The 15,716-nt window shown below is 37.0% G+C and overlaps 1 protein-coding gene across 2 annotated transcripts in view; it reads right to left on the reverse strand.

Annotated features, from left to right (window-relative positions):
* LOC125238289 (neuropeptide F receptor-like) overlaps positions 1-15,716 on the reverse strand; it is a 125,362-nt gene that overhangs the window by 51,997 nt on the left and 57,649 nt on the right. Inside the window, exon 1 of one of the 2 annotated variants that reach the window (XM_048145578.1) lies at positions 13,424-13,516. The exons of the other annotated variant lie outside the window; for it this stretch is intronic. The gene's annotated coding sequence lies outside the window, so the exon portion shown is untranslated. Of the gene's footprint in view, positions 1-13,423; positions 13,517-15,716 lie in introns of those variants that run through there. 2 annotated transcript variants of the gene reach the window in all.

A 15,716-nucleotide genomic window follows, 5' to 3' on the forward strand; every position in this document is an offset into this window, starting at 1 on the left:
GATCTTCATTATGTCCTCCAGGCTCTTCTTCCCAGTTTCGTCTCCTCTTCGGTGAGGTACATAGGTGCCGGCTATTCCAAGGAACTCACACAACACTTTCTTCGCTACACAGATGTCTTCCACGGTGAACTTCGACGCGCGCGAAGACATCTGAACAGCAGTCGCCGCATCCATCGCTCCTTCCCGCAGCAGTTTATTTTTCTCTTGCAGAAAAGCGAGGAACTCGTTTACGATGGGTTGACCCTGTTTAGAATCTGCCATCGTGTTAATTTGCCGGCAGCGGCAGGGCCGCGCGATTTCGCAATTTATAATTAAATTAAATCATCAATGCGTCTACGTCGCTGCGCGCATTGGACATGATAGAATGGGGACGGTGGAATAAGCTCGTATAGCGCTTGAGCACACTCTCGAAGTGAAACCTGTAAAACAGACTGGCGACTTTCCGCCGATGAGCCTGTGGCTTAGCCGTTAGCTTCTTATCGCCAATCATCCTCCTGGCTCTGCGCTCCACTGAGTCCAAAGCAGTGAGTTGGTATTTAGCTGTGTTGGATTTTAGTTACTGGCTCATTTAAATATCGGAAAATAATTATCACTCTGCCAGGAGATAACGTCCTGTCAGTCATTCGGCCGTCCATGACTGACATCGTTTAGCGACCTCGTAGACACCGGATTACTTAACCCAATAGTGCTTATAGGATCAAAGCTAAAAAATCATCAGTTATCTTCAGTCTATCAAAATAATATGAAAGTCGTTACAAACCATTGAATTTGAATCAGCTTTCAGAAGTTTGTTAGCGTTATCGAATTTAAGACAATTGCTGTCGTTGATTTGTCGCCGGAAATTTCTAAAATAGCAATATATATAAGTACTTCTAATTGCTACCTATTTAAATATTCATATTCCAGTTTTGCGGAAGCAAAAGAGTCACAAAAATCTAAGCAAAATCCTCTTTTGTGTCGTACCGAACGTCTGATTTATTTGTTTTTTTTTTTTTTAATTTATAAAACATACCGTTTTGCACGCTGTTCGAAAACCCGTACCAATTTTGCTTTCTGAAACAGGTACAGGTCTCATTCTGGTTACTTCTAAGAGTGACTACAGCAGACTGATACCGACGGAGAGCATGAATGACAGGAGCTGCTTTTTAACACGCTTTTATTAGGTCGTCGTGTATGTAACTAACTATGTAATGGAATCTACGGAGGCTAATTTAACCATCTTTCAAGGATCGTAGCGTAATGAAAATTGGCAGCTGTATGTAGTTCTGATGACAATACAATAATTATGGTACTGTTGAACTGATCTGATGATGAAGCCGGAAGATATGAACTGGAACTACATGATAGAACATCGTATCATAGCTGTTTTTGGGTTTCTTAGAAAAGTCTTGTAATGAACTTTGACAACGATTAGGTTTCAAGGTCTGATGATGGAGCCGGAAAATATGAACTGGAACTACATGATGGAACATCGTATCATAGCTGTTTTTGGGTTTCTTAGAAAAGCCTTGTAATAAACTTTGACTACGATTAGGTTTCAAGGTCTGATGATGGAGCCGGAAGATATGAACTGGAACTACATGATGGAACATCGTATCATAGCAGTTTTTGGGTTTCTTAGAAAAGTCTTGTAATGAACTTTGACTACGATTAGGTTTCAAGGTCTGATGATGAATCTGGAAGATATGACCTGGAACTACATGATGGAACATCGTATCATAGCTGTTTTTGGATTTCTTAAAAAAATATTGTAATGAACTTTGACTACGATTAGGTTTCAAGGTCTGATGATGAGGCCGGAAGATATGAACTGGAACTACATGATGGAACTTCGTATCATAGCTGTTTTCGGGTTTCTTAGAAAAGTCTTATAATGAACTTTGACCACGACTAGGTTTCAAGGTCTGATAATGAAGCCCGAAAATTGGCACTGGCATTCTATGATGGCATATCGTATCATAGTTGTGTTTGCGCTTGTGAGAAAGGCCACGTAATGAACTTTGAACGTTACGTTTTCAACGTTATAACAAACCTATTATTGACCGAAGCGAAGCGAGGCCTAAGTTAGGTTAGGGTTTTCTTGCGACCCTTATGAGCGGAAAAAGGAAAGACCTAAGTCTAAGTCAGGTAAAGAACTAAGTCAGGTAAGGGTCTTTTTTGTGACCCTTAAATATGTAGCCCAGGTCGCGGGCTAGCGTCCACATGCTTACAAAAGCAAAATTGGGGGCGGGGGCGAAGCCCCCCGCAAAAAAAAATCAACGTAGTACTCAAAATAAGTTGGTTTAGGATTTTCTTGTGACCCTCAAGAGTAAATAAACAAAAGGGGGGCTCGGGGGACAAAGCCCCCCGCATAAAAGAAAGGTCAATGTAATATTTAAAACAAGTTGGGTTAGGGTTGTCTTGTGACCTTTAAGCGCAAACAAAGGGGGGTTCGGGGGGCGAAGCCCCCGCAAAAAAGAAAGATCAATGCAGTTATTAAAATAAGTTGGGTTAGGGTTTTCTTGTGACCCTTAAGTGCAAAAGTAAGGGGGGCTCTGGGGGCGAAGCCCCCCGCATAAAAGAAAGATCAACGTAATATTTAAAATAAATTAGGTTAGGGTTTTCTCGTGATCCTTAAGAGCAAAGAAAGGAGGGGCTCGGGGGGCGAAGCCCCCCGCATAAAAGAAAGATCAATGTAATATTTAAAATAAAGTGGGTTAGGGTTTTCTTGTGACCCTTAAGAGCAAAAGTAAGGGGGCCTCGGGGGGCGAAGCCCCCCGCATAAAAGAAAGATCAACGTAATATTTAAATAACTTGGGTTAGGGTTTTATTGTGACCCTTAAGAGCAAAGAAAGGGGGCTCGGGGGGCGAAGCCCCCCTCATAAAAGAAAGATCAATGTAATATTTAAAATAAGTTGGGTTAGGGTTTTTTGTGACCCTTAAGAGCAAAAGTAAGGGGTCTCGGGGGGCGAAGCCCCCCGCATAAAAGCAAGATCCACGTAATATTTAAAATAAGTTCGGTTAGGGTTTCCTTGTGACCCTTAAGAGCAAAAGTAAGGGGGGCTCGGGGGGCAAAGCCCCCCGCATAAAAGAAAGATCAACGTAATATTTAAAATAAGTTGGGGTTTTCTTGTGACCCTTAAGACCAAAGAAAGGGGGCCTCGGGAGGCGAAGCCCCCCGCATAAAATAAAGATCAATGTAACATTTAAAATAAGTTGGGTTAGGGTTTTCTTTTGACCCTTAAGAGCAAAACTAAGGGGGGTTCGGGGGGCAAAGCCCCCCGCAAAAGAAACATCAACGTAGTATTCAAAATAAGTTGGTTTAGGGTTTTCTTGTGACCCTCAAGCGAAGCCCCCCGCCCCCTTTTGTTTATTTACTCTTAAAAAAATATCGCATAAAAAAATATCAATTCTTGCAACCCTTAAGAGCGAAAATAAGGTGGGAGGTGGGGGGTGGCTTTATCAACGAAAAATTTCAGGCCACGCCACTGCTAAGCACGTCGTGAAGGTCTACAGATCCCAGAGCCACTATCAGTCTTGTAGTTGCTTAGCAAACTGTCGCGTCCACGTTCCATATCCAGGTTCAACCCCACGTAAATGCGACTGAGAAAATTCAACCTTTTGTCTCTTTCCTACTCTGTAAGATGAAATCCTTAAGTTCTGTATTGCATTAATCTTCAAATTAGCGCAGCACTATGAAAAAAAATTCGCGCTCGCTACGCTCGCGCTCGCGATTTTTTCCCTACATGCTAAGATTTCTTCCCAAACCTGCCGAAACTCAAATTCACTCAACCAACCCACACAACCCTAATCGATTGCACAGGCCGGCACTGTTGACTGGTATAGACTGCCATGTAGCATTAAGTCCGCCTTTTGTAACTGTATATTTTTACTGTGCAATAAAGTTTAAATAAATAAATTGAAATAAAAATTAAATTCAATGAATCAATGAATGACTTTATTACGATAAACTTGGTACCTATACATCAGGTGGTATTAATTGTTATTAAGTAGCAATACGTGTTAAGCCACAAATGGTTTGCGAAATTCGCCTACTTGAAAAAATATTTTTGTTTAAATTTTACAGAGACAACTTGAACGATCCATAATTTATTTTTGGCTTTTACGTACATTTTTAAAAGCGTGTTTTTTTAGAGTTTTTTAAACTATAAATTTATTTTATTTATAGATTGATCGTGATCGACGATTTATTCTAATCACACCAGGCCCCGTAGCCGAATAGCATTTCTGCGAAACGAAACGCCGAAGAAATGAAGTCTGGCTCTGTCGCACCAATATGCAAGAGCGATAGAGATAGATAACTACGAAAGAGATATTATCGTAAGCGTTTGTGCATTCGGCTACGCACACTGATGGAAAGTGAAGACAGAGTCTAAGACGCTCACCGAGGTCTAGACTCTAGGCTACAGACCGAGGTCGAAATTTTAGGGAACGCCGATAGTGTGAGCGCATTCCATGCCTTTGCAGTCCACATCACAAAAACTGCTAAATGATCAAGATCCTCCGTAATAAGGAACCGAAGATGAAGAAGACAAGTTTCATCATCATCATCCTCTTTAAGTTATCCCGGCATTTGCCACGGCTCATGGGAGCCTGGGGTCAACTTTGACAACTAATCCCAAGATTTGGCGTAGGCAATTGTTTTTACGAAAGCTACTGCCATCCTGGCCTTCCAACCCGAAGGGTAACTAGGCCTTATTGGAATTAGTCCGGTTTCCTCACGATGTTTTCCTTCAACGAAAAGCGACTGGCAAATATTAAATGACATTTCACACACATGTTCCGATAATCTCATTGGTACGAGCCGGGGTTCGAACCCGCGACCTCCAGATCGAAAGTCGCACGCTCTTACCACTAGGCTACCAGCGCTTAAGAAGACAAGTTTCATCTTGGAGAATAATCTGCATAGTCTGCCCTCCATTAATTGTTTGTGAACGGTGTTTACTATCAGAGATCGGATCGCGAATTGAAAACTGGCGTAAATTGGCCCCCGTAAACAACCCGAGAATTTTGACAACGCAAACTTTATTTATTACAGAAACAGAAGTTCATTAACGTTATTGAGTTTAGATCATCGCCATTTTGGTGAAGTTCTGAATTTCTTGGAACAAAAATATTCGGTATAGATATTGAGCTAAAATTCGTTTATAAAATAATTGCCAATTAGAATTATCCGACGGCAGAATTATTTTGAAATTTTTCGACGAATGTTCAAATCTCAGAAGCTATAGAGTACCTTAATAATTATGAATTCATATTAAAAGGTTTTAAAAATTGTAACCACTTTTAACTTCATTATTTTTTTTATGATGGTGATGACAATTCGAAACGTTTCGCCACTGTCTGAGGTACACGTACCAAACCTTACTAGTATTGCCATTAAATTTGTAATCAGTGCGTTACTTTTAATCAAATCAGTAGTTTATTTCGTTGAATTGAAAAAGTGGGACGTTTTCCCGTGCAAACTCACATTTTAAGTACTGTATTGGCAAATGACTATAGACTGAGCTGGAAAACTGTTATCATTGTTGTCAAAACCTTTTAACACATTTGTTAAACGTTATTTCGTTGAACCGTTTTATCTGTTGTTTATGTCGGCAGCATCCCGGGTTTTGTCTGATAGCACCGAGGTCGTTTGGGTGATAGTGCTTTTGTCCAGACGTGTCCTTTATCCTAACACTTTATTTTGTACTCTCTGTGTGTAAAATAATATCTTCTTTAGCCACGCCGGACAAATGAGAAATAAATATTAAAGCTAGAGGGTGATAGATTTCACAGTAACCCTTATAAACAATTTTTGAGCAACCGAGTAGTGAGATCTTGGAATAAACTCCCAGAAGACGTGGTCTCAGCACAAAATGTGAATCAGTTTAAAAATAGACTAGACAAGCACATCACATCTACAACTCGGCTATGATTACTGGATACAGGCTATATCAGTTTTTTAATTGCCTACCTGCTTATTAAGTAAATAAAAATAAATTAAATAAATAAATAAAAAAATTAGTCAGCAATGATATTCGCTCACAATCTTCTAGGAGCAGAAAGAGCTCATTTATCTGCTGCATTTAACATATTTCAAAATAATTAAGTCACTAAATAAATCCCATAGATTGTTTTAACTTTGCGAACTTGGTAACATATCTACCTACTTAAGTATTATTTTTAATTATTATAAGTTTATTTTTTAATTAGTTATATTTTAGTTTTGTATAGTTAACATTAAGTTTTATATTGTATATAATTAGGTTTTTTATTGTTAAGTATTGTTGTTATCCGAAATAAATAAGTCCTAGTTAAGTAAAAAAAAACTTGACTCAGTTTGAGCTGTAGTACTTATTTGCTAAATTACAGTAAGTACATAAAACAGTACATAAAGAGAGAAAATTTGAAGTGACAAATGATCCTCTCCAGATAAATATGGAAAAGACACTTAAGAAATCTTGATCCATTTTCTTCACCCAAAGTAAAAAATGTAAAAATGCCGCAATTACCGCATTAAAAGCAAAAGGAATATAATGCCAGAACATTTATCATTCCATACTTCCCCTTTTCATTTGCGTGCATTCAACCGCAACATTGTGCGTCCAGGGTTTGAAAAAAACTGGTACGGATTTAGGTCAATAGCCTACGGTGGTTAGAATGTTGGGTAATTTGTGTACAGTCTGCAGAGTTACCTTATATTGAACGTATGTGTAAGCTCTTTATTGTACAGAATAGAAATATGGCTTAGGATAAGCAGTACAAAGGCAAAATCGTCGCTTAAAGGATTTCTTTCAGCAAACCGATTTTTTCCATTCAATACCTAGAATAAAATTACTAACATGTGTTTAAGACGCACCTTATTACTTTCAAAAAATAATCACTGAAGTATAAAACGTGATTATTGGCTTCTAAAAATGTATATTTTTCTTTTTGTATGTACTCATTGCATACTTAATAAAATTGAAAAACATGTTATCTCCGATTCTAAGTAGGCTGCATTACATTACTCACGCGCTTACCCTATGTAAAGCTGAGTTTAGACCAGCAAGTTATTGCTGCAAGCAAATATCTGCATTACTTTCTTGCATATACTTCTGTCTCAAAACTTGCAGCAATAACTTACACGCCTAAACTCAGCTTAAGAGAAGCTTTAGTCTGTATTTAAACTAAGTAGGTATAGACGCTGTGTAGGCTAGCTTAAAGACAGGCTGCTCCGTGACAGATCAGCTTGGTTTAAAAGAAAAAAATTGTAATCACCCAAAAATTAACAAATTATTTGTTTACTTTTTTTATGTACCTAACTAAAAGTACAGAGTTTTATAAATAACCCCAATCCATGAAGCCTTAAACTGTCATCGGCCTTGGGCCAAACCACTTGAATCAATAGTGTGTATGAGAATAGAACTCTCTTGGGGATAATATGGTTCGCGATGATTTGATTGAAGCGCTTAGGATTTCGTCACTGACTTTACTTAAAAAATATTTTATGAAACGTTGATTCAATAAAGATTCTTTGAATCGTTGTTTCGCCAGGCAGCAATTCTGAGATGCCGGGTCTTTCTGATAGCAAACGTCAAATCCACAAACAAAATAAATGTTGACTTACAGCGCCATGTTGCGGAATTTCATTAGAACTATTTTCTTCATACTATACTGAATAACTGTCACCGCATATTATATTGGAATAACAGCACCCTCTTGACAAAAGTCATATGTTTCTGGTCCGATTTTTGAGTCTCACGGCGTTCGAATTCAGAAAATTGTCACTGAAAATAATAGGCAATTCACCGTTTTCAACCGGTATTTTAGTGACAGTGAGACTCAAAAATCGGCCCCCGTTTTAATATGATTGGTGGATTTTGAATTTTGCTATCAGAAGGACCTGGCGCCTCAGTATCAAACAAAGAAATACATCGTTCAGAAAACCCTTATTATGAACGTATTCTTACAAAATACCCAATATTTTGTCTGTTACCTATTTATTCTTAAATCACTAACGAAGTATTTTTTTATGGATAAAGAGCCATCAGGAAATACATAGGGTAGTTTTTGTAGCAGGCTATTATTGAAACATTATACTGGTTTAAACTTATCGATTATTACACATAACAACTTTTAATTCGTAATTATTTAATAAGTAGGTATCTCAATAGTACGCGATTTAGTACCGATTATAAAGGTAATTATTATTGAAACATTATTCATAACAAGACTTCTCATTTAATATCTAGCTTAAATACAATGAGAATAAATTCAGATCTAATTCAACATCCACTCATATCAGTAAAGAGATGCTTAGCAAGAAGTACGGTTCGCACGAGTAAACATAAGGGTTTTGATGGGTTACCAAGATTACTTTCCACAGGTTCCTCACTCAAGCTATGGTACCGCATATCGTTTTCATACACATTGACATAATTATACATTATGACATTTATGACATCATTCAATGTAATGAACAAGTAAAAAATGTCGTTTTTAATTTCTTTTCATCCCTCTGTAATCTGTAATCCCGCTGTAAAGAGTTCGAAACGTGGATGTATTATACTTAAATTCATAATACGCGAATAATCCGTTCTGATACTTTATTTCAAGATTAACTGTCGTGCTAACCGAAGACGATAATAATATATTATTTTATTAGTTATTAATTATTAATTTATCAATCTGTACACGGGTCCCAATTTTAAGGCCAACCACAGTTTACCCATAGATTAAATATAAGAAGATCATATCATCCCATACATTAAAATCTGAATGCCACAAAAAAAATGCCTTGTTGCCATCGATTATTTGTAGATTGGCGTTAATTGTCACTTTCGAGCCATAAATCTATGTCAAAAGTGACACTTAACGCCACCTACAAGTATAATCGAAAGCTACAAGACATTTTTTTGTGGCGCCATCTATGTGTGGTGTAGTGTATGCACGTTCTTAGGCGGTTGCATTTTAATGTATGGGATGGTATGATCTTCTTATATTTAATCTATGGTTTTCTCATCAATCATACTTGAACGAACTGATCTTAGCGGTTCCTCCATCTAGTCGACAAGTGATCTCTAAATGGGTCTCAACTCAAGCACCAACGAACGGACACGTAACATTTTATTATATCGATACTGTTAAGCGTAGAAAATCAATAGCAGACCGGCTTAAGTGCGATTGAGTGTTGCTGATGCTTCTACTTCAAATCTGTGTCTTGGGATTTTGTTTTTGCGTTTTTAGAACGTAGGTACCTACTTTGATTTTAAAGGAATATTTACGAACTTAGGTCTCCATTTTATATCAGATTTATGACTACCTATTTTCTTCAGACTTGTGGAAGGTGAGGATAGTTGGCAATAGAGAGTACTCTCTGGGGTCAAAGCCTGTAGAAAGACAGAATTTGTATATTTATATACGCCTGATTTTCGGAACTCCGGTAGCGCGTTTTAGGATCTGTACTTTTCGTATTTGCTCACTAGCAGAAGTTAAGCGCCATCTGTAAGAATATTGTGACACTAATTTAGCAGCGACAGAGGAGACGCCACAGACTCATTTAAAAGTACATAATTATGTCAGCTGTTTCTTAGAGTACCTATCTTGCAACTGATATAATGAAAGAGACGGAACGCACTGACGCAAAGATCATACGACATTTAATATGTTTGATTGGAATGGGTAACTTATATCTATCAGTGTTTTTGCTGTCCATTAGTAACAAGGACATTTGCTATATGATCTGATTACAAGGTTTTTATTTCACCGAATATCGACCAATCGCTCGATATCAAATTACATTAATTTTTATATACATGTCCGCTTTGGAACCCACAACATATTTTTTTTCCATTCATCTATTCAAAACTGAAAATTAACACAACAAGGCAGCTCTTTGTGAAAATTGGGTAAGACTTGAGCACGCGCACGCCTGAAGATAATCTCTTCTATCAGCCTTTTAGCGAACCCTGCCTTTTTACCGTCTGGGTGCCCTATTCATTCCATTTTAGGGTTCCGTACCTACCTTGAAACAATTTTAAAATTCCAATTTTCATGTAAAATTCTAGCTTCTTCCAGAATTTTTTCTTGAAGAAACAAGTAATAGGTAAATTACTTACTTACTTTACTTATTCATTAAAAAAGTCGAAATTCAACAGTTCGCGTTGTTTCATCACTGAGTTCCTACGATATTTTAGTTCGTCATCAGATTAGCTCATAAGTAATGCATTTACAATATTATAATGGTACCAAAAACTAGCTCGGTTGTAGTGTTAGATTTCATTGGGCGATAATATGGGAAGTGAAACTAATTTTGGTAGCAAGTTTTTTTTTTTTTAGTATGGATAGGTAGACGTTGGACTACGATCACACCTGATGGTAAGTGATGATGCGGTCTACGGTGGAGCACGCTTACCTATGAGATACCTATTTACTCTTGCTTTAAAGAGACCCAAAAATTAAAATTAAAGGAAACGCAGAACGCAACCTCGTCAGATGGTCTCTATTTTGTATACACAGCTTATTAATTCCTTCGAAGCAAGCAATCGAGTTGAGAGCAAACTACAATAGATCTTTTTAGAGACATTTTTTTATGTGATAGGAGGCAAACGAGCAGACCGGTCGCCTGATGACATACATAGGTACCTGTTATTTTTATGTAAGTTTATATAAAGTATTGTAAATTGAGTCCAACTCGCACTTAGCCGATTGATTTTATTGAGGTCCTTTCAGATGAGTCCTCGTACAAATGTGTTTTTGTGTACCTGTAATGTTCGAATGGAAAGGAATTTAGCTGGATTTGAAAAAAAAGAAGATTTCAACTTGTCTTCTCTTTTATTTTTTAACGGTTTTCTCTTTGAAGTATTTGAATTCTACTTAGACCTTAATGTAGGAGTCAGGATTTTTGTGCATATATCCATACACCGTGTTGTTTTCTATTTCCGTTATATTCGACAGAACGGTAGGCTTATTAATATAAGTTAACTGGTATACTTATCGCTTTTTGTTAATTTCGAAATAAAAATTTGTTTCGTTTTAATCTTAATATATAAAAAAATAAACTGACTGACTGACATATCAACGCACAGCCGAAACCACTGGTCATAGAGAATCCAAATTTAGCACGTAGGTTCCTTATAAGGTGTACAGGAGCACTAAAAAAGGATTTTTCAAAATTCATCTCCTAAAGGGGTGAAAAACGGGGTTAAAGTTTGTGTGGGAAAACAAGATTAGTTTGAACATTTCATTCGAAACATCACAGGGGTATTCCTAAACATAATTATATGACTTTAGTACGCGGGCAAAGCAGCGAGAAAATGCTAGTACCTACAATAATAAATGGGTGTACGTGACATAATACGACAACAAGGCCCTCGTATTGCACTCCGTAAAAGACAGAGTGAATGCTGTCAATACTCGTTAATTAACTTGCATCTCACATGACATAATTAAACCCCTCGCCTGTAATGACAAAGATACATCACACTAGTGTTGTGCGATGGGAATGTTCCCAAAAATGTTCCCACACCGAGCGGATGCTGCCCTTGCCCGTGTCACGTACTCAGAGGCAGCATCCGTCAGGATGTAAGGACTATTTGAGAGGTAATGTAACCTAAAATGAACTAGGCTATAGAATGAAAATGATGGATTTACTGTACTAAAATCAAGGAGATATAAGTACCTCCAAAATAAATAAAATCATTAATCAAACAAAGGAGATCGTCGATTCTGCGCCACTCAAAAGACCATCGCGTATATTTTACAGACTTAGATTAAAATGATTTGCGCATTTTATTACGAAACATGATAAAATATTCGACTTAACACGTTCACTGCGGAGCCGGATTTTGTGAACTCGCTCTCAGTGCATTACAACCCATGAGAGTCCTGTATTGCGCTTTCTCTCTGTGCGGTACAAGTCAATTACAGCTTGTAAGGAGAGTTTCATATTTTACCTAAAATACCTTTACCAGATACACATTTATTAAATTTTATTGAAACAATATTTAGTCTAATAACTAATCTACACAATACTGTCTTCGCCGAAGTTGATGACTGTTCGTTTAAATTTTATAGACGAATTAATTAACAGGTCAAAATTGACTTATGCCGCACAGCCAGAACGGGCACAGGTAAAAATGTCGATGATTTAGTAGTGATGAGGAAAATAAACGAACTAATATATCGATCCAATTCTTACTTTCTTTACCTTTAATGTAACCAGATTTTTATATACAACCAAAACTTTTAACTTTGCTCTTAACATTATTTAAAAAACGATTTTTAGAAATTTTAGTAAATATTTTGCATCAAGCAATTTGAACTTTTTACAATATATTTTTACGTAATAATATTTAGCAAAATTGTAAGCGTTTTGCGTATAAAAGCGTTATATTGTATTTAACGAATTTCATTTAAAACAATCGAAACACATTTTTTCACCACAAAATAACGTGTGGATTGATAATATGGTAACAACACTAATGCATTTTGCACTTTGCTCCAGTGCTATACAAGGTCGTGCGTAACAGGTCATTAAAGGCCCTGTTCCGCACTGAATAACAAAAGTCTAAGACTGGTGCGAACAGGACATATGTGACCTGTTTATTAATTTATATGCTGTCAAATAGAGTGTAAAATGATAAATATAAACGTATACTTGACTATATAAAAATAATAAAATATAACAATGATATGGGCTTCGCACCAGGGTAAAGTTGCGCATTTCTGTCGCCGCACCAGGGGGAAGTCCAGAACAGGGTCAGAATGACCTGTTTCGCAGTGAACGTGTTAAACAAAATGTTTTTAGTAAGGCTCATTTGGCTCATTTTATTTATGGTGTTTTTTTTTTTTAAAACATGCGTAAATGTTCTAGTAGGTTTATCGTTACAATACCGTAAGTATCAACTATTTATTTCGCAATAAATGTTAGTTAAATAACTCCAATTTTGTCAGTGCAAAGTCTTGGATTTATAATTTATGTTTCAATAATATTTTGGATAATATTATACATTTTAATAAAACATAAATAAAAAATATTTTTTTTTCAGAAAAAACTTTGTTTATAAAAAAATAACAGATTTACCCAATATTCCCAGCGAATATTCCCTAACCATCACTAGTCACTTTGTCAGAGACATATGGGCGATGTGTCTATAGTTAATCCTCTTAACTTAAAGGTACTGGCATCATGTGAAACTAGGCCACGGCTGAGGGCTGTTGAGAGCGATTGGTGGACTTTTGATTTTAAAAGACTTATAATAGTACATTACGACATTCGAAAAATATTAATAATCGGAATTAATTATTTAATCTTAATTTTAGTTTAGTGTAGCATGATTACTATTAGTTAAGGATATTTTTTTGGTTGATTTATTTGTCATTTATTTTAACTCAATTTTATAAAATTTTACCAACTACAACTAAAAGTTAAAACCTGTAGTAAAAATTAAATAATTACCAATTAGGCCGCGGAACGCAGAACCGCCATAATCGGTCCCAACAGCACTCCAGCCGAGAGCTGACCCAGTTCCACATGGCAGAAACTTTACGTTCAGAGAATTAACTATCGACACATTTGTGTGACAAGGCTTATATCAGGGGGAGGGGGGGGGACGCTAGAAGTACATGTCGGCACACCTCGGACACTGTCGATCAAATATATGAAAGAGGCGCGTTGCTCCTAGAACACAGTCTAAGCTCGTGTAGGTGAACGCGTACTATGCTATGTGAGTGAAATAATATATGACAGGTCGACTGTTCGTGTTTTTGACAGGCGGTAACTGTGAGGTAACCGAGCGGGGGTGGGCGGCACTTTCAGCGGGAAGCGGGTAGCGGGGAGTGGCCATGCTGTACGATAGTATTACTCTTTATTATACTGTGATGTCGGCGACCGCGAGTTCGCGGCCTAGTCAGTGGTGTCGACCTTCGCGCGGCGCAATAAAATTCAATGTCAGCTGCTCGCGAGCGGTCCCTTTCGAATGGCGGCATTTTGTGAACATCAACCTTCTGTACTTGTACTACTAATATCTGGGCAACCGAGCTTCGCTCGGTTCTGTTTCGTATCCTTGACATGTGTCGCCATCTAGTTCAAAAATGAATAGTACCTACATCGAGCGAAAGAATTCTCAGCCTTAACAACACAACTACTCCACACGAGATGGCGCGCATTTCGCCACAAAAACTCAAATAGTGTATTTTCTATTCGTTTTAGCCTTGACCTGTGTCGCCATCTAGTGTTTGCAATAAATAGTACTTACATCGACCGAAAGAATTCTGTCTTAACAGTACAACTACTGCACACGAGATGGCGCGCGAAGAAAAACGCATGAAAACTCGAAAATTCGCGTTTTCCGGGACCTAAGGATAAGTTAGACCGATTTTTCACCCCAAAAACCCCCACATAACAAATTTCTGCGAAATCGTTAGAGCGGTTTCCGAGATCGTCAGTGTAAATAAATATATATATAAATAAATAAATAAATAAATATACAAGAATTGCTCGTTTCAAAGTATAAGATTTATATTCTGTGCTTAATAATAGTACATTACGATACAAGTGCGAAAAACATGTGTATCGTACGACATTTTTTCAGTACCTCCAGGTACTCTGAAGTTTCCACGTGCAAAATCACTATCTGTATTGAAAAATATGTTATTAATATTAGAGAGATTTTAAAAGTGGAAAGATTCACTATCTTAAGAATTGAACCCGCAATCACTTGATCGTTAGCCCAATGCTCTCAAGTCAATGTTGAAGTATAAAATAATAAGATTACTCTCAAAATATTAAGTTTTGCTGCTCGAGCGCTTATCAATACCCAGTGCAGTTTATTACATTTTATTCAAGCGTTTTTTAAAAACACGACGGGGTGTTACAAGTTTGATGTGTCTGTCTGTTTGTCTGTGTGTGTCTGTCTGTGCCATCGTATCTTCCGAACTAGAGATGGGCCGAATATGGACTTTGCCGAATGCGAATATTCGGCCGAACATTCGGTTCAGCTCTTACAGAACCGAACATGAATTTTTACTTTTTTACAAACAATTGTACTTATATTTTGAAGCATAGGTTTCCCTTTTTTTAGCAGTTTCTTAAAAAGATACTATAATAGGAGCTTATTATCCACTGGAATACGTAAGATCGTCATTAGTTATTTACTTTGTTTATTCGGCAATGCAACCGAATAATTCGGATGAATACGAACAATTAAAAACTTGCCGAATATGCCGAATACCGAGTATTCGGCCCATCTCTATTCCGAACAGATGAACCGATTTAGATTTTTTTTTTGTTTCAAAACTGAGTTATTCGGGAGTGTTCTTACTTCTTAGACATGTTTAATAAAAAATCGGTCCACTAGTGCGTTTTTTATTTTATTTTAATTTTGTGATTAGGTTATAGTTATCCAGCAGGTAGGTAGGTTATAGTTAGTTAGCAGCGCTATGAAAAAACGTTGTAAAGAAGTATTTAATTGTGTTAAACTGTCAACTCCAACGTATTTATCTTGTTCTCGAAACGGCTCAAGCACAAAGTGTACAAACTCGTCAAAATGTTTGCCACTCGTTAATCCGCTCTTGTTATAAAGTTAGGAGATTTGAAAAACCATAGATTTTTTTTTTAATATTTATAATAAGATCTCCATCCCATGCATTAAAATGCGACCGCCTAAGAACGCACATACATAACACCACACATAGATGGCGCCACAAAAAAATGCCTATTCACATATTATAAGGAACTCAACATTTGATTG

The sequence above is a fragment of the Leguminivora glycinivorella genome, chromosome 23 (genome assembly GCF_023078275.1).
Source record: "Leguminivora glycinivorella isolate SPB_JAAS2020 chromosome 23, LegGlyc_1.1, whole genome shotgun sequence".
Lineage (NCBI taxonomy): Eukaryota > Metazoa > Arthropoda > Insecta > Lepidoptera > Tortricidae > Leguminivora > Leguminivora glycinivorella.